We start from the raw sequence: 19656 nt of genomic DNA on the forward strand, positions 1-19656 counted from the left end.
AGTACTTTTAATGTTGCATTTACATGCATGTTGTCCTTGGGGAAGCAGATTAAGAAGCCTATAATACCACCAAGGAGGGATTAGTGATAATATAAAGAGAAGCTACTAGAACTGCAATTGTATTATTAATTAATGTTTAATTATGGAAAACAGAGTATTAATTTTTATACTCTTTTCATTGTCACTCATCAAATATGTAATGAATGTTCTGTGTTAAACAGTACCTATTTGCAGTATAGAGAATTTTTTTTAATTTGTTTAAAATTTAAGATGCTTAAATTGCACCTTTCTGAGGAAACACACTGAACTGAAGAATTGAAAAGATATATAAAACAGACACTTAGCCATCGCCTGATATCCTTAGCGCACATGGAGATACAGCACTATCTCCTACAAATGTGGAGAGGATGTTCAAGGTAAAATGGGATTTTAAGTTAAGATGGTATTTTATGGTAGCTCTGTCACCTCGTAAAATTAGACTTTAGGATTTGCACTAGTGCTAAAAGGCCTGTCATACCAAAATGTCAATTCTATTGAACTAGCCATGAAATGACCCCTGTGACGCCACACAATTCCTCAAGTAGCAGTTCATTTTTAGATCAACCACATCCCTGACAAGGTTAGCAACAGTGTTGAGAATTCTGCAATATCAAAAATTAATGAAAGCCACACCAGTACTCCAGTAGATTTGGGCCACAGAAACAGGCTTGACCCCAAACACAAAAGGTATGTTTTCCAGCATATATAGGTACAAAATGGAGCTCAGGGTTTAAATGTTTCAAATATACAAAGAAGAGAGAGAAAAAACATAAAAACTTTCCTGCCAAACAAAAAAGCATGCACATTTCTTGAATATGTCAAGATGTATTTAAAAAAAACAGAAGAATAACAAGTTTATTTAGCAAATAAGTCCATGAATTGGCAAACTAATACCTTAACAGTAGACCATGTGCCAAAACCAGAAATATCAATCATGAAAAAATCATTAATCAAAAGTAGGGATCCAAAAACCAAGACGCAATGCCAATGTTAGATGACCAGACCTCTTTGAGCACCACATAAAAGAGTCAAGCTGATAACAAAAAGCTGGGATGCCTCCATGCAGGTAGGACTAGGGGAGGGCGCATATCCAGAGCATTACCTCCCCCGGAGCGCTTGGTTGCAGCAGTGCCTAGGATTCACGCAGGGGTCCATGGGAGTTGGACTTTGATGCAGCCCAGTAAAAGGAGCCAGCAGCAACTACTCTGGGAGCCAGAGTCGGCAGGAGGGAGACAAAGCTTGCCGGGAGGAGTGGAGAAGAAAAGAAAAAGAAGAGGAAGAGTGTTGTGCTGTGCTTAGTGAACTGTGTTGTACTGGTAGGAAACAGGTGAAGGCATTTTCCATGATGCAAAAATAAAAAATAAAAGCGTGTGCCTCCTGCATCTGCGCGTTAAGGTGGCTCTGTGCGCCCTTAGGCTTCACAATATTAAAGTATATATGCGGCAAAATTATTAAGCAATACAATTTCAAAGACAAATCATAATATTAAAAGAGCAAAATGAAAACAAACAGAATTAATAAGAAAATATTAATAACAAATTATCCATTATAAACTAACAAAACAACAGAAGCACTTAGTAAACAATAAGGCCAACAACCCTGGCTGTACCATAACAGTTGGCCAAATTCTCTCAAGAGAAAAGTATTGTTTGGATGATACTCTGCCAGCATATTTATATAAATATATGATATTTACAGGCACATGTTTAAAAATTTTAACAAAGCGACACACAAAACTGACAATGAAATTTAAAATTAATGGGAAAGTATGGTAAATGTGTTACTTGAAACTGGAGGCACATACAGTATATTCCATACTAACTATGTGATCATTTGCAAGTTAAAAGTTATTGTGAAATGCAGCATTACTAAACTTGCTTGAAAAAAAAAGTAGCCAGTTGAAAAAATTAGAGTACAAACAGAGATAGGGATAAATTACCATGGTGGATATGAGAAAAGAAAAAGGAACCAGAAAAAGGATGATGCATATATGGCACTTAAATGGCCTTTTGCAAACTACATTGTCAAAACCAGGAGTAAAGAAGGAAAGGACATGGGCAGTGATGTTGACAAACATGCTATTAAGACACCTGAAGGCACTGAAGGTATTAACAACAAGTATGCAAGCCAATTAGATAGCTATTTTATTAAATTATCAATGCCCCCTGTCTCTTAATTCCTCATTGCAAAAATCCTGCAACACTTATTCCATGATGACACCAATCCAAACCTGGGCCCATCTCAATACTTGAGATGGCTGTCTTTAAATGATTTAAGATCACAATAGGAAAATCCTCAGGTCTTCATTAACACAACAAGTGTTCCCTCCTGACTACATGAATACTGGCTAAGCACAATAAAGCCTTCACTGATGCAGAAATATGAAAATAGTGCATTTTATCAAGCTTGTTAGTTTAGTGACCAGTCAGTAGATAATATTATTGAATCTGTGAAACAGGCACCTCTGTCAGCTACATCTGCTGCATGTCATGTCTTGGCAGAGAGTATCCAAAATCAGCTGACACATGCTGTTAGTCCCACTGGGCACACATGCCTATTGATGAATCAACAGACAATATAGACGTGGTGGAACAGTGTATTTCTTCTTCAGAGAAGAACAGTGAACATGTGCTCTGGTTGGGGACATGTGTGCAGATGGGCTGGTGGGCTGAGGGTGTGTGACCACTAGACCCTTTTGATGTCATTTTGAAGTTATCTGTGCCCATTGATTTTGAAGGGATGCCCTTCTTATATTCATCATAATTTCAATATAAAGTAATGAAAAAATGTATGGCTTAGAGTCAGAAGAACTTGCACGAGCCCAGAGGCCATTAATTTATAATTCTGATCTTAGACTATGGCCTGTGTGAAAAGCCAATTTTTTCTCAGATAGAGGTTTTTCTTTTTGTATACCTTGAGAAGTGTATATTCCACCCACTCTGCAACTCCAGTTGCAGCAAAACACCATAGTCACTTTTGTTTCAGAAATACTCCATATGCAGAATTTTTTAATTATAATACAAACTGCAAATGGACCTTACGAAAAAAATAAGGTTAGTATAATTGTGGTGGTTTGAGCTTTACCTTCCAGTATCAGCAAGAGTTTTCACAATGGAAACATAGTGAAGAAGATATATTTGCAAGTACGTGCTACAGAGTCTGTAAACATTTGCTTTCCAGGAATGTACATACAATTAAAATACAGCTGTCTATTGTAAAATGAAATACAATGTGTGAAAATAAATGGTCCCACCCAAGATAACAAGTCAAATAGGACAGTTTCACTGCAGTGATATGACTGCCACAATTAGAAGGCCAAGTGAAAATGACTTCCTGTGATGATGGTGCTGGTCAGACCGGAATGGGAGGAGTTAGAGGTGTGATGTCACTGTCTTTAGACATCTCCTTATAGCAGTAGGCCCTTGGAGCTGTGGGAGAAAGCAGAACTACATCATTAACTATGTTACCACAGTCCTGTTCACCCCAGTGTATCATTGAAACTGTTCCTATAAAAGACTCGGCAGGTTGCAGTGTGTGACACCATCTGTAACGTAGAGCTGCAGATTGCTGACACCATTCATTCATTATAATGCTAATACAATCTGGGACCATGAGGAAAGTAGAGACTATCCAGACAGTGTTGTGTACAAGAAAGTATCTTTCCCAGAATGCCAGTGCTTTGTAAATGCAAAATTAAATTTGTTATCATTAAAGGAATTAACAATTAAAATCAAATTAAATTTGGATTTAACTTACTTTCTTTGCCTCAAGCTGACAGTCAGGGCAATTGGTTTAAGTGTTGACTTTTTTGAGTTTCACATAATTTAAGAAAACAGCTCTTATATTTATTGTATGATGGGAAAAGAGGTGGAGAATTATCATTATTGGCATAAAATATTCCTAAATGCGTCTGTCTATCCATCTATTTTCAAACTTAAGGGCTGTGGGTTACTAAGCCTTTCCCAGGAGCAAAATACTCCAGTCTGAATGCCAAGTCATCTTAGGGTAGACATTCATACCAGGCTAGTGTAGGGTTACCAGTTAATTTAGCCTGCACCCAAAGCATTTTAATGTCTCAGAGAGGTACAGAAAAATCTTAATGTGTTACATTAGTGTAAATAAGTCATTAGCTACTGTATTTTAATGTTTATTTTAATAAATTTATGTGTACAATGCAGTTCATGTAAAATAGATGTAACTTAAAGTACACAACAGCAGATGTAAACGGTGATTGACAAAATCCAGCTAGACACAGTATCTTGCTTGTTATGTCAGTACTGAGGTTTGGCTTGCCCCCAAACACAACAAGAGGGTCACAGCCCAGTGGTAAGTAAGGTAGAGACCGTGTCTGAGTGCTGTTTGGAATGGGCATCACAGCGACTGAGTTGATTCATTATTAATGTACAGGATATACTCCGTGACCGCTGGTGCTTAAAAAAAATAAGAGGAACAAAAGTGACCCCCAGTAAAAAAATCCATTTCAGTATAATGATAGCCTATACATATTATCTCTGCATAAGCATATTTTTGAAGTTACTAATTTTAACTGTTGATAAGAAAGGTGAAGGTAGATCCTTCTTTATCTTTATGAAGGTCTTTAGAATGATTTGGCATAAGACTCCATGACGCATCCTTTACATGACTGATTTTTTTTCTACAAGGACATTTCTTGTAATCTTGAATAGAACAGAACATTGTGAATAGACCTAAAATAAACAGATCATCCCACACAATTTATAACATTTAATAACAATGTATTGTTTCAATAGAAGTACCTAATAAAAATACACCCCTAAAAAATCCTTTATTTTAACAAAATTATGAAAATACCTGTCTACTGTTTCCCAATTTTTCAAATAGAAGCTACCTGAATTGTATTCTATTACATTTGTATTTTGGTACTGATTTAAATGCAAGAAGTGTGTAATTTTCTCCTTTTTTGCTTGTAGAGCAAGTGGACAAAATAAAAATATACATGGATTGCTTCAGATATGACATCCAGATCCATAGTGAATGATATACAGGTAAGCTGAAGATTTAATAAATGCCCATCGATGCTTCAGAATCACACATTTTCTTGTTTGGTGTTTTTTTAATTTTTGTTTCTGGAGTCAGTTGATGTGTCACTCCACTGTTTGGGAGAATAGAAGAGAAATGGACTGATTCGTGTTAATCAGCCAATTAATTAATTATCTGATTTGCTTTTGGCATTGCAAGTAATTATGTAGACATGTTTTGTAGACCATTTGTTTTCTTTACTGTTTCCTGTAGATGAACTTTCTTGGCCCCCTAACTTAGTATCAAGGCAACTGAAGCACACTTGTTTTCAGAAAGAGTATAAAGCAGGGGTTCTTAACCTGAGGATGGGTTTCAGGGGGTCTGTGAGATTTAAATTAACATTTATATTCACTATACAGCCCAGTACTGTTGATTCAGAGTAGATGTACTGTATCAATAGTGGTAGTAGTAATGATAGCAGAAAATGTATTAGTAGTAGTTCTGTTTTAATTTGCACAAGATGATTGTATTTCATTATTATAATGAGTGGCCAATACTTTTTGCATAAAAAATGAGTGTTTTTTAGATTGTTTAGTTTAAAGTTTAATAATACTCTGTATGTGATATATGTATAAGACAGTAAAATCTCGATAAATAAAGTACATTATATTTATTGCATGCAAAATTGTGTCTATGTGAATATTTCTGGGGAAGGAGGTTCGTAGCTTTCATTGGATTCTTAAAGGAGTCTGTGACTCAAAAAAAATTAAGAACCACTGGTATAAAACAAGTGGTATACAAGGATTATAGAAATATGATTGAAGTGTTTATATGTTGAAATAAGAGATGGAGCACAAGACAGACTAGACAGACAAACCTATAACACATAAGAGGCTTGCAGTTACAATGTATTTATTTCTTTTCTAAATGTTCTTGATTTCATAAACGTTTTTCATTTTGTGTTTTGCTAAAAATGTGTACCAAAAATGCAAGATATATTTTACTCTAAAAGGGGAAAAACTAAACTTAAGAAGTGATACAAAATCGTACTCAGATGCTAGGCCAAAGTTGAACAACAATAAATATAGTTAGAAAATGTATTTCTGACTTGAGAAATTCAAAGTTGATATGCAGAGCAAAAAGGTCCTAACTCTGTCTTTTATTCCTTCCATTAAATCCTGAGTGATTCTTCCTAGTTTTTTCAATGTTAATTGAAAAGCTCAGCCATTGGAGCTGCCATGACACCAATTTGCTTGTACTGTATAGTGAAGAGCTATGATGTCAAGCTACACCTGCATAATATCACATACCACACCCGTGAGGCTGGTAATGCATGTTTTTGCCATAAATAATATGGCTGCTGTCATGCAGCAAATTCTGAAAATGCCAACACCCATAAAAAATGTCATAGTTATGTAGCAAAAACATTGATTATTATTAGAAAAGGAATATTATATGAACAAAAATAAGAGTGATGGAGAGTGAATGCTCACACTCTGACAACATGTTCACAACAGTGAAGGAGAGAGGGCTAGTGACTTGAGGCGTTTAATCGAGATTATTTAAAAGCTTGTAAAAGCTAAAATTTTACCTGACATGGTTAATCATGAACAAGTTACACTGTAACAATCAAATATGAGAAGGCAGGTTCTTAGAACTATAAGTAACTTGTAAACATTCAGCTAATTTGTCTTGGTACAGATAAAGAGTTGTATAATACCAGGTCTTTAAGGATGATGTCTGATACTGTGTAGAGCTGCGTGTTTTTTGCTCTGAGTTTGAGTGTAGAACGTGCTTGTGGTGAGGTGCACATTTGCTCTTGCAACATGGTCTTTTGTGATATATGTGGTATTGTTTGCTTCAGCTCACTTTTAGGTTATATTCCATGTTTCCTATCACTTTCTAAGGCAAACCATGCCCATTTCTGTCATAAGAATTTAGGCACTAAGTTCCTCTCTTGACATATATTTTTTTCTCCCAGGTAGGGTTCAGTCACTTGCACAGAGCTTGAACTTGGATAAGTGAGGACAAATACAATATTGTCTGTCAACATGTTAGAACTTACTGTATTTATGGCATACAGTTCCAAGGCTCTACTGACAGTAACTTCTAGGTCCAAAGAAAGTGGCTTTTTGCTCCCAGCAGGAGCATTACTTTACCTAAAAGGTTTCATCTTGCAGTTATAAAATTACTTGTCCCTTTTTCTGAATACATCATCATATCTTAGAGCAACTCCTTTTATCAAATGAAACTCGGAAAGAAAGCTGACCAGATATTTATACAGTTCAACCACTTAAATAGAATTCTTGTGGAATACAGGAGGAAAGGACTGGACTTGCTTTGTGTGTCTCTTTTAAGTCTTCTGCTTTTACCGGTGAACGGGCCTTGTGTGTCATTTGTAGCCTGACAAGATGGGGTCAGTGACCACTTTGTCTTACATCACCATGTAAATACTGTAGATGGATAAATATTGTTGTTGTTTGGCTACACAAAATTAAATATGTGTATAATATGAAGAAATTTGAGGGTGTTAATCCTGGCTGAGTCACGGTTTGGGTGGGTGTTCATGAGTAAATTTTGGTTTGTGCATTGACATGCCACATTACGTTGTCCAGATTTGGATCATGCCTTGCACACTCATTGCTGCTGGGATATACTCTGCAACTGTTAAAAAGCCTTTGTAACATTGTACTGCAATCTCTTGCTTACATACCAGCATCACTTTGTCTTTATTCCTATCTGCAATCTGGGTGGTCTAATAACTAATTAAGCAAAGTGTAAAGATGTGTAATCTAATATCTGAATGTTTAAAAAAAAAAAGTTGCAACTTTACTTTTTTATTAAGACCTACCTTTTGTTCCATTTTATACCCAGGTGAGTGACACATGTCAAGTTAACACAACTAGTTTTTGTTTTTTTACTAATAATGTGGGAAATTTGCCTTTTCACTCGAAATACTGTACATGTGCCTTTTTACTTCATATTTGTTCTTTAGATTCATTTAACTTGACTATGTTCATTACAAAGCAAGTAAAAATGTGGTACTATAATTGCCAGAGTCACCACAGTAAGATATTATCAGGACTGCTAAGTCACAGTTGAGTAATTTTGTGATTTTTATAATTTAATTTATGTTTTCACAACTAGTAAGAAGAACTTTTAAGTCAGTTAATCCCACTTAAATAGGTTTAATTGAGAAATGGTTTTCAACTATCTAAACATTTTCAGTAGTAAGTTTGAAAACACTCAGCTTACAGTACATAACACATGCAAATTAATATATTGTTTCAGTTTGGAAATAGATAATGTGTTTATGTGTTGTGACAGTTTAGGGCTTTTCTCGCACCCTTGTACCCTCAGACCACACGTCAGACACCAGATAAAAAGTCCAATTATTATTTATTATAATAATAATGTGCACAAAGCACTCTCCACTCCCAAATACTCAATAAACAATACAATACAATAATCCAATCCTCCAAACTAACAGACGCTTAGTCACCCTGCCTCCCAACTCAGCTCGTCCGTCTGGGATTTCCCACAGTCCTTTATAGTCCTTGACCCGGAAGCGTTTCACCCTCTCTGTCCATGTGACCTGGAACACTTCTTTTCTTCACCCAATAAGCACATCGTTCCCATTGTCCACGTGACTAAGACGTACTTCCTGGGCGTAAGGCAAATAGTCTCTGGGCCTCCCTGCAGTGACTCCTGTCGGCCCCCATGGTATCCAGCAGGGCTGTGCATTACAAGTCCATTGTCCATAATTCCCTGCTGGCATTCGGGGCACCTCTATGCTGCAAGGAGGGCTCCATCTGGCGGCCTGGGGGTACTGGCCGGGATGAACGGCTGGCCATGTACTACAGTGTTGTTGTGGGTTTGCTATCTTAATTATTATGTGTTTCAAATGTGTAGTACTAGGGTGTTGTACCGTGTTAACCATTATGGATGTAGTGAGAAGTCAAACAAAATGACACCTTATTTAGCCAGTAAAAAGTGTTTCATATATGAAATACAGTAAATCCTCAGCTTTCATGGGGTTACGTTTAAATAATGTACAACCGGTAACATGCAAAACATTTTTTCTCGATAGTCATTTCCTAGAATTCTTTGAGCTTTCGTGTCAACATCTCAAAAAAAAAAACCTTTAGTCACTGCTATTGGAAGACGCCTGGACTGGTGAGATCTCCACATCATATCTGACATTCTGGACTTCAAGGCTGCCAGAGTGTTTTGGAAATTGTGAAGGATACATCGGCTTGAAATGAAACATCAACAGTGTCAGCTTCATGCACTGCTTGATATCCTTAAGGGTCTCAGCATAATGGAACATAGCGGAAACAAGCTGACGTTTAACCTTGAGCCTGCAGTTGATAATGGGATTGCTAGTCTCTATGCCCCTACCCAGCTGGTTGCAGGTGACAGCGGCTACCAACATTCCAGTACAACAGACCATCACAGTCTTTACACGCTTGGGCTTAGAGCGTGAAGGACTTGCACTACACATCGTTGCCATAATTGCAAGACAAAACAAATGCATTGGGAGAAGTTTACAACAGTATGGTGAACAATACCAGTGAAGCGCCTATTATAACTCAGAGTCCAGCTCAGGGCGGCGAAGGAGCAGTACAGAAGAAAACTGGAGCAAAAGTTGCAGAATAACAGCATGAAGGAAGTGTGGGATGGGATGAAGATCATCACTGGCTGCAGTTTGAAGCGGGGTGCCTCCATCAAGAGAGACAGGGAGAAAGCAAACCTGATGAACGTTTTTAGCAGGTTTGACCACCCTAACCCACTGTCACTTCAGAGTACTGCATCCTCCACCCATCCTTCTGCTGATACCAGCATAGGAGAGAGTTTCCCCCCCACCCACAATTACAGCAGCCCAGGTAAGCAGAGAGCTGAGGAGACTTCATGCCAGCAAAGCAGTAGGTTCAGATGGAGTATTGCCATGACTGTTGAAGGCCTGTGCATTGGAGCTGGGGAGTCCTCTACAGCGCATCTTCAACCTGAGCCTGGATCAGGGGAGAGTCCCGAGGCTTTGGAAAACATCTTGCATCACCCCAGTCCCAAAGGTATCACATCCTGGTGAGCTGAATGACTTCAGGCCTGTCGCCCTGACGTCACATGTGATGAAGACCAGGAGAAGGTGGGAGCGGAGGATGCCATCATCTACATGCTACACCGATCCCTCTCCCACTTGGACAGAGGCACTGGTGCAGTAAGAATAATGTTTCTGGAATTCTCTACCGCCTCCAACACCATCCAACCTCTGTTCCTTAGGGACAAGCTGACAGAGATGGGAGTAGACTCATACGTGGTGGCATGGATCGTGAACTATCTTACAGACAGACCTCAGTATGTGCGTCTCGGGAACTGCAGGTCTGACATTGTGGTCAGCAACAAAGGAGCGCCGCAGGGGACTGTGCTTTCTCCGGTCCTGTTCAGCCTACATACATCGGACTTCCAATACAACTCGGAGTCCTGCCACGTGCAAAAGTTCGCTGAAGAAACTGCTATCGTGGGCTGCATCAGAAGTGGGCAGGAGGAAAAGTATAGGAACCTAATCAAGGACTTTGTTAAATGGTGCGACACTAACCACCTACAACTGAACACCAGCAAAACCAAGGAGCTAGTGGTGGATTTTAGGAGGCCCAAGCCCCTCATGGACCCCATGATCATCAGAGGTGACTGTGTGCAAAGGGTGCAGACCTATAAATACCTGGGAGTGCAGCTGGATGATTGGACTGGACTGCCAATACTGATGCTCTGTGCAAGAGAAGACAGAGTCGACTATACTTCCGTAGAAGTCTGGCATCCTTCAACATCTGCAATCTATCAGACGGTTGTGGCGAGCACGCTCTTCTACATGGTGGTGTGCTGGGGAGTTAGCCTAAAGAAGAGGGATGCCTCATGCCTGGACAAACTGATGACGAAGGAAGGCTCTGTTGTACACACGGAGCTGGACAGTTTGACATCCGTGACAGAGCGATTCAATTCCACCCGGGGGGGTTAAACTTTAACATTATACAATGTCTTTTATACCTGCCTTGCACTCTCCGCCTTGCATCTTTTATCTTGCACTATGCTCTTATTGCTCTTTAATTTATGTTGTTTTTAATCAGTATGCTGCTGGAGTATGGGAATTTGTCCTTGGGGATTAATGAAGTATCTATCTATCTATCTATCTATCTATCTATCTATCTATCTATCTATCTATCTATCTATCTATCTATCTATCTGTCTGTCTGTCTGTCTGTCTGTCTGTCTGTCTGTCTGTCTAGTTACTCCCAAAACTTCATCATGCCTCTCATTTTTTTCTCTTCTAATCATAGTTGTGAAGCCTGTAAATGTGCAAAGTTGCCAAAATGAAAGTAAAAATGAGTTTACAAATAAAATTGTGTGAATGCTTAAAGTCGCCTAATGTATATGTATAAAGTAAAACATCTTACACACCACATTTTGAGTTCCTAAAATCTAACAAAAGTTCATATTAATTAACCATCAGGAAAAAGTTTAACTTTTAAAAACTTAACCTTTTGTTTTTGTAGCTCATGTTACAGTCACATAGTTCACAAGGAAATGGCCTTTAGTGAAGGTGAACAAAGCATTCACAGAACAAGTGTGAACACTACAGCTCTTCAGTTAAATTGATAAATAAATTCAATGGGGGATTCTTTTCCACAGAGTTCTCATATCTTAACAATGGGTGTCAGAAAGAAAGAAACTAACCATATAAAGTGTAGGTTTTTTTTCTCATACATTACATCAGTTTGTTTATGTGGATAATGTGAAATTCACCTCTGCATCATGTATGCATGAAATCAGCCTATAGGTACTTCTCTCAAAAGGAGAGAAGAGTGATGCACTAAGTAGCTCTTCTAGTTGAATGTGAGATGAATCCAAGGTATTACTGGATTTTCCACAAAACCCATCTCTTTCTCAAAGTCCAGGATGCCATATTTTTAACCTATTAGATTAGAACTGAAGCTATCCAGCCAAAACACAGGATTTTTTACATGCTTTTGAATATGGTGAAGTGGTTATTCCTGCTGCCTCATGGATCCCATGTTCTTCTCATGCATTGTGGTTGTCTTTGAAGACCAGTAATTCTCAGGTTTTTCTTTTAACCAATTTTTGTTTTGACATTAGACTCCTACCTCAATTAACTAACCTGTTATTTCCCTCTTTCTGTGTGTTTGGTGTCAATGAAAAAATTACAAACTAATTTTGTTGCATGGGGATAATTTTGTGTTTTTTTAATATGATAATGAAAATCTTAAAACCTTCCTGAGTTTCATTTTGCTTTTTGAGATGTTTTTGTTATTTATTCCATTATTTACTGATGGCCATGTTAGTGGATCTAATACTGAAGTAGCTGCATGCAGTGTCATTTGCCCAGGTGTCTACTGTACTGTTTATTGATTGTCATCATTAGGATACAATTAAGAGAGTATACTACATAGAAAAAGCAAATGAATAAGAAGATAATAACAAAGAGTTTAACAAATAAAACTGTGAAAAATTAAAAGATTTGTAAATCCAATATAAATGTAAATCTCACAGTATTGCATTTGTCAGAGTGCAGATGAGAAGAAAAAAAGACCAGCTAAATAAACAGTGAGATCACTTAGAGGTAGAATGACTCAGTGATTGTGAAACTTGTGGTACCAAAAAATCTATAGCCACAGGGGGTCCACACGACTGAGCTGGAGAATCACTGGTGTAGAGTTTGCAAATTCTTCTCATCTACAAGATTTTTATTCTTGGTAGTTCAGTTTTCCTTCTACTTCTCTATAGACGTGCGTAGATCCAACCCTACCACAACCCTGAATTAGACAACAAGGCACAAATCTTGAGCTCAGCTTGCTGGATTAGTTAGGCATGAGTACTAACCACTGTGCCATCTTGGTGTCCATTTCTAGAAGCAGTTCATCTATCTATATATATAAAATTATTTTCGCGTTTAAAACAGAAATTACGTATGACCAGAGAACATATTATAATACAGGAACTAATCACTTCGTTTGTGGACGACATTTTTATATCGTCTTTACAAATTGTTATTATTTGAGGGAGAGTTATTTTACTGATATTGAAAAGAAGTAAACACAAACACTCTGATCTATCCCATAGAAGTCCGCCCCGCGTCGCCCTCTCCCAGGCCTCCTCTCTGGACTCCAGCACTGAGCCATTCGCCGCCAATCACGTTCTGACAGAGAAGTTTTATTTATTCGTCCATGTGACTGTCGCGAAAACTGCCACATTATAAGTTTTTTTTTTAATTGGCACTACTTGATAGTAGAAGAGATGAGGAAAACAGCTTTGCGTCTTTCTACTTTTTAACTGCGCCGAGCTGTAAACAATGTAAAGATGACACCGCCTTCAACGGCGAGGGGTCGTGAGAACAAAATAGACGCTGAGAGGTGTGGAATGTCAGGCTGCTCTGCCAGGTCGAGAGCTTTGCAGTTTCGGGCAGCGTCCTCTCTTCTCGCACTGTTTGTGACACTTAGAGTGCCCCGTCGGCTCCAGGGAGAGTGGAAATCTTTGCAAATGAGTGTAATCGGCGCCATCAAAGCAAGACTTTCTTTGTAAATTGCGCTTCACAACTACTTACTGTTCCTTAAGTTGAGTTCAGGTCGCTAATATTCCGCAACATTCAAGGTTGCTTTTGTGATTAATTCTTTTAAGAAGATGGAGGTTTTTGTGACAATGCGGGTTCGTTCCATGCTCCCAACCGTCTTCATGGGAGTCTTTGAATCCTACACCGTCGGTAATGTTACCGATGAGCTTAGCAGTGAGGCACAACAAAGCAAGGGGATGGTGAAAGTGTCAAGTGCTTTTATTTAAAAAAAAACAACAAAAACAAGGTGGTCAAAATAAGTGCAGTGCATTCAAAAGTCATTAAATAAATAATCTATTAAAACGAGTGTTATTGTGGAGGTTAAAATTAAATAGAACAAATCTTCTAAAAACAACAAGATTAAAATAATGCAGGAACCAATCCTTTAAAACAACAAAGCCCGGTGTCTTCTTTCCAGTGGCAACTCCCCTACTCCTCCCATCTGGGCTTCTCAACAGGGGAGTTGCCCTACCTGCTGCTGGCCCTCTGTCCACTCTCCTTCGTAGGCTCTACGAATAGAGACTTGGGATTCCCCAACGACCAAGGCTGTCACGCTGGGGACACCATGTCCCAAGTCCCGACTCCCACTGCCTTACACGGAGAGTCATCCACCTTCCGGTCACTCCTGTCCTTCATAAAAACAAACTCTGCTGGAGCGACCACAACTACTACACCCCAGGTGTCGGCCAAACACCCAGGCTGCCTGCACAGCTGCATGCGAGCCTTCGCTCACTCTCCCGCACCGGCTTTCTCTCTCTCCCCACTGCTTCCTGCTTTTTCCTCCTGCAACCTCCCATCTGTTCTTTCTGTCTTTACCTTCCCCTTATCCGACTCGCGCTTCTATTTATCAAGACGGCATGGCAGCTGTGCCAAATCAGCGGCCCCAGGAACAATCACAGATGTGGACAGTTTCTCACCTCTGCACTTAGGTGAGAAATGCCCACACCACGAATCGCCCCGAGAACCGTTTCAGCCACACTACCACACCCCCTTACTAAGCCGCAAGCGCAGTGATTATTTATTTAAAATGGACCTTTTGTCGTGCGCTGTGGACCCGCTACACCACAGGTTTGCATCTAAGAAGATGTACCGACCTCTTCATGTTAAGTTTTGGACTTGGGAATTGTTTGGACCTTCTGCCCGTTAAGCACGGAAGGGCAGCGTCCACATTTCTCAGAATAATTTTTCTCTTAAATCACAGGAACGTAGTGGAAGGTTGTCAGGCAGAAATTTGCAGGATCGAATAGAAAATGCAATTTCTATACCACAGCGGTCGTGTAGCACCTTTCACAAGGGATCTGCTACCGAGAGATGATCCAAATACATTTAAGCTGCTGTTAGTGCTACTTACCTGTTGTGTTATTGCGCCTTCAAAATTTACTTTACCCGAAAGCCCTCCAGTACTGCTCAATGTATCTTTACTTCTTACATGTTAGTGTTTTACTGTTTAATAATTTATATACAGTACTACATTTTATTTTTATCCCTTGCACTCAGTGAGCGAAGCCACTGGGTAATCGGTTAGTAATTAAATAAATCTTAACCTGTACTATAGTGCCTCTGAACAACAAGAACAAAGCACTTCAGAAGACCTTTCAGAAAATTACAAAATGTGTCTTGTATATCTGGGATTTGAACATGACTGTAGGCAGTCAAGTAGTTGTATTTTGTATGTGTCCATCATGGTTGTGTTCATTTCAAGGACAGCATGTGTACAGCAAAGTCAGCTCTCTCATGGTGGTCCTTCCCACAGGGGTCTTTTTAAAATCAATACAACATCTTTATCCTTAGTCAGCATGACATACCATAAGGAGAAGTTTGCTATCTAAAAAAACTGTAAGGTAACAGAAGGGTCACCAGCTGAGTTTCATTTTCAAACAAAACCAGGGTGGTCTAAACTACAAGCAATCGCAAACAATGGAGATTTCAAAAATAAACTGAAATTTTATTTATTTTCAACAGGTATTCAGTTTCATTTTACATATTTTTTTCAAAATATTACATCACCATATTCTTCTGTTAGAGATGACTAGTAAAATATATGTGTTGTATTAATCAATGGGGTCTAAGTTACTACAGTTACTCCACTATTGTTAAAAACCAAGATTTTATCTTAATAGGGAAATGTAATCTACAATACTATGAAGTGAAGACAGAAAAGAATGTCACTACCATAGGTAACATTCATTCACAAGAAGCATGCAGTGTTTGTTAAAAGTATTCACCCCCTTGGAAGTTTTCACATTTTATTGTTATCGAACATTGAATCTCAGTGGATTTAATTTTTCTTTTTTGACATTAATCAACAGAAACAGACTCTTCAACATCAAAGTGAAAAAAAAATCTCTGCAAAGTGATTACAAATTAATTACAAATATAAAACCCAAAGTAATTAATTGCATAAATGCTCAGCACTGTCTAGTTAGTATTTAGTTAATCTACCTTTGGCAGCAAGACTACCTTAATTCTGTGTGCACAGGTCTCTCTCTATCAGCTTTACACATCTGAACACTGCCATTTTTCTCCATTCATCTATGCAAAACTACAGAAGCTCTGTGAAGCTGCATGAGGATTGTGAGTGAATAGCCCTTTTCAAGTCCAGCCACAAATTATCCATTGGATTAAGATCTGTACTCAAGGACTGAATTTTTTATGCTTGGGGTTGTTGTTTTGCTGAAAAAAAATTTCTCCCAAGGCTCAGGTTTCTTGCAGAATGTATCCGGTTTCATCCAGGATTTCTCTATATTTTTACCTTGTACCCTCACAAGTCTTCCAGGGTCTGTTGTAGGGGATCATCTCCACAGAGCAATGTTGCTGCCACAACCATACTTCACAGTGGGGTTGTTGTGTTTTTGATAATTTGGAGTGTTTGGCTTACAGCAAATATAGCTTTTAGTCTACTAGTTAAGAGCTCAATGTTTTTCTCATTAGACCATGGAACCTTCTTCTAGCTGACTTTAGAATCTCCCATGTGCCATTTGGCAATCTATAGCTAAGATGTCAGGTGAGTTTTTTTTCTCTTTTCTACTCTCCTATACAAGATCAGTATGTTGGGTTGAGGAAACAAGGTGATTATTTCAGACAGCACTTTGGTAAGGCTGGCAGTTTCATGTAACTTTTTTTTTACATCACGAAATAGCAATGCAAAATTGTTAAGTGTGAACCTCAAGAATTTCATACACATCCTGTGCATTATTTATATACTACATTTAAAAATTGTAAGAAATATTTCCATTTTAAAAGTTTCACATAATGCAGTTCGCAGCACCTCAGCAAACTTTAAGCACTTGAGATTCTAAACGTCAGATATGTGCTTTAAAGCCATATGTCAGTCTATGGCATTGGAATTAATTTTCCTTATTTTACATTTCACAAGAGGCAATCCTGCTGGAGCGATTCTAGAGAAAAGTTGCAATGATAAAAATGAGTTCAAAACTCGTTTGACTCTACAGCTTACATTCAAACACGGTTAAAAATGTCTCGATTCCATTTTGCAAGTGATTCAGATCCAACATGACTTTGTATCAGTATCTATCCTGAATCTTCAAAATTATAAAAAATTAATTCATCAGATAGTTATGACCTAATGAACAAACATGAATACCAACTAAATGTTTCCTTTAGGTTTTTTTCAGTGCAGAATGTCTGCAAGTTGGTAAGCCCATAATGTATGTAAAGATTCTTTAAGTGAAATCATCACAGCCAAATGTGTCTGCCAGAAAAATATGCATTTGAGGTATGATACTGAAGAAAACATGCAACAGTTAGTAAAAAGATTGAATCTGTGTTACATAACATTATCTTTCAGAGAAAGTCTTCTTCTTCTTCTTTTTGCTGCTCCCGTTAGGGGTTGCCACAGCAGATCATCTTTTTCCATATCTTCCTGTCCTCTGCATCTTGCTCTGTTGCACAACTCACCTGCATGTCCTCTCTCACCACATCCATAAACCTTTTCTTAGGCCTTCCTCTTTTTCTTTAACCTGGCAGCTCTATCCTTAAAATCCTTCTCCCAATGTACCCAGCATCTCTCCTCTGCACATTTCCAAACCAACGCAATCTCACCTCTCTGACTTTGTCTTCCAACCGTCCAACCTGATTTGACCCTCTAATGTACTCATTTCTAATCCTGTTCATGCTCGTCACACCCAGTGCAAATCTTTAACTCTGCCACCTCCACCTCTATCTCCTGTTTTTTGGTCAGTACCACCGTCTCCAGCCCATATAACATAGCTGATCTCACTATCGTTCTGTAGACCTTCCCTTTCACTCTTACTGATACCCATCTGTCACAGTTACTCCTAACACTCTTTTCCACCCATACCTCCCTGCCAGCACTCTTTTTCACTCTCTTCCACAATCCCCGTTACTCTGTATTGTTGATCCCAACTGTTTAAACTCATCCACCTTCGCCAACTCCCTGCACCCTCACCATTCCACTGACCTCCCTCTCATTCACACACATATTATGTCTTGTTCCTACTGACCTTCCTGTCCTTCTAAGAGCATATCTCCACGTCTCTAGTGTCTCCTCCACCTGCTCCCTACTCTTGGTACAGATCACAGTGTCATCAACAAACATCATAGTCCACAGGGACTCCTGTCTAATCTTATTTGTCAACCTGTTCATCACCATTGCAATTAAGAAAGGGCACTGATCCCTGATGTAATCCCACCTCCACATTGAATGCATCCTTCACTTCTACTGCAGACCTCACCACTGTCCACTTCCCTCATACATATCCAGTACAGCTCTTATGTACTTCTCTGCCATAAAATACCACAACTCCTCTCGAGGCACCCTGTCATATGCTTTCTCCAGGTCCACAAAGACACAATGCAACTCCTTCTGGCCTTCTCTATACTTCTCCATCAACACTCTCAGAGCAAACATCTCATCTGTCTTTCTTGGCGTGAAACCATACTGCTGCTCACTAATCATCACCTCCCTTCTTAACCTAGCTTCAACTACTCTTTCCCATAACATCATGCTGTGGCTCATCAATTTTATCCCCCTGTAGTTACTACAGCTCTGTACATGCCCATTATTCTTAAAAATCGGCACCACTGCACTTCTTCTTCACTCCTCAGGCATCCTGTCTTTTTCCAAGATTCCATTAAACAATCTGGTTAAAAATTCCACTGCCATCTCTCCTAAACACCTCTATTCTTCCAACAGACATTCCATTCTTCATCCTCTTCATAGCTGTACTTACTTCCTCCTTGCTAATCCATTGCACTTCCTGATTCACTATCTCCACATCATCCAATCTTCTCGCTCTCTCATTCTCTTCATTCATCAGCCTCTCAAAGTACTCTTTCCATTTGCTTACCACGCCTTTCTCGCTTGTGAGTGTGTTTCCATTTTATCCTTTATCACCCTGACATGCTGCTCATCTTTCCCAGCTCGGTCCCTCATTCTAGCCTAATGTTACAGGTCCTTTTTTCCCTCCTTAGTGTCCAGCCTCTCATACGACTCATTATAGGCTTTTTCTTTAGCCTTCGCCACCTATCTCTTCACCTTACGCCTTATCTCCTTGTACTCTTGTCTACTGTATGCATCTCTCTGACTTTCCCACTTCTTCTTCACCATCCTCTTCCTCTGTATACTCTCCTGTACTTTCCCATTCCACCACCAGGTTTCCTTTTCCTCCTTCCTCTGTCCAGATGTCGTGCAAAGCACCCTTCCTGCTGTCACCCTTACAACGTCTGCTGTGGTTGCCCAGCTCTCTGGTAACACTTCACTGCCACCCAGTGCCTGTCTTACCTCCTCCCTAAACTAAACCTTGCAGTCTTCCTTTTTCAACTTCCACCGTTTGATCCTTGGCTCTGCCCCCACTCTTGTCCTCTTCTTGATTTCCAACTTCATCCTACAGAGCACCATCCTATGTTGCCTAACTACACTTTCCCCTTCCACCGCTTTACAGTCTTCAATCTCCTTCAGATTGACTCTTATGCATAGGATATAATCTGCCTGTGTGCATCTTCCTCCACTCTTGTAT

General features: G+C 39.1%; 1 protein-coding gene across 4 annotated transcripts in view; it reads left to right on the forward strand.

The window, feature by feature from the left end:
• thrb (thyroid hormone receptor beta) overlaps positions 1-19656 on the forward strand; it is a 342103-nt gene that overhangs the window by 191054 nt on the left and 131393 nt on the right. For all 4 annotated transcript variants that reach the window (XM_039737545.1, XM_039737544.1, XM_039737547.1 and 1 more), the window contains exon 2: positions 4989-5063. The gene's annotated coding sequence lies outside the window, so the exon portion shown is untranslated. The remainder of the gene's footprint in view (positions 1-4988; positions 5064-19656) is intronic.

Source organism: Polypterus senegalus, chromosome 15, assembly GCF_016835505.1.
Source record: "Polypterus senegalus isolate Bchr_013 chromosome 15, ASM1683550v1, whole genome shotgun sequence".
NCBI lineage: Eukaryota > Metazoa > Chordata > Cladistia > Polypteriformes > Polypteridae > Polypterus > Polypterus senegalus.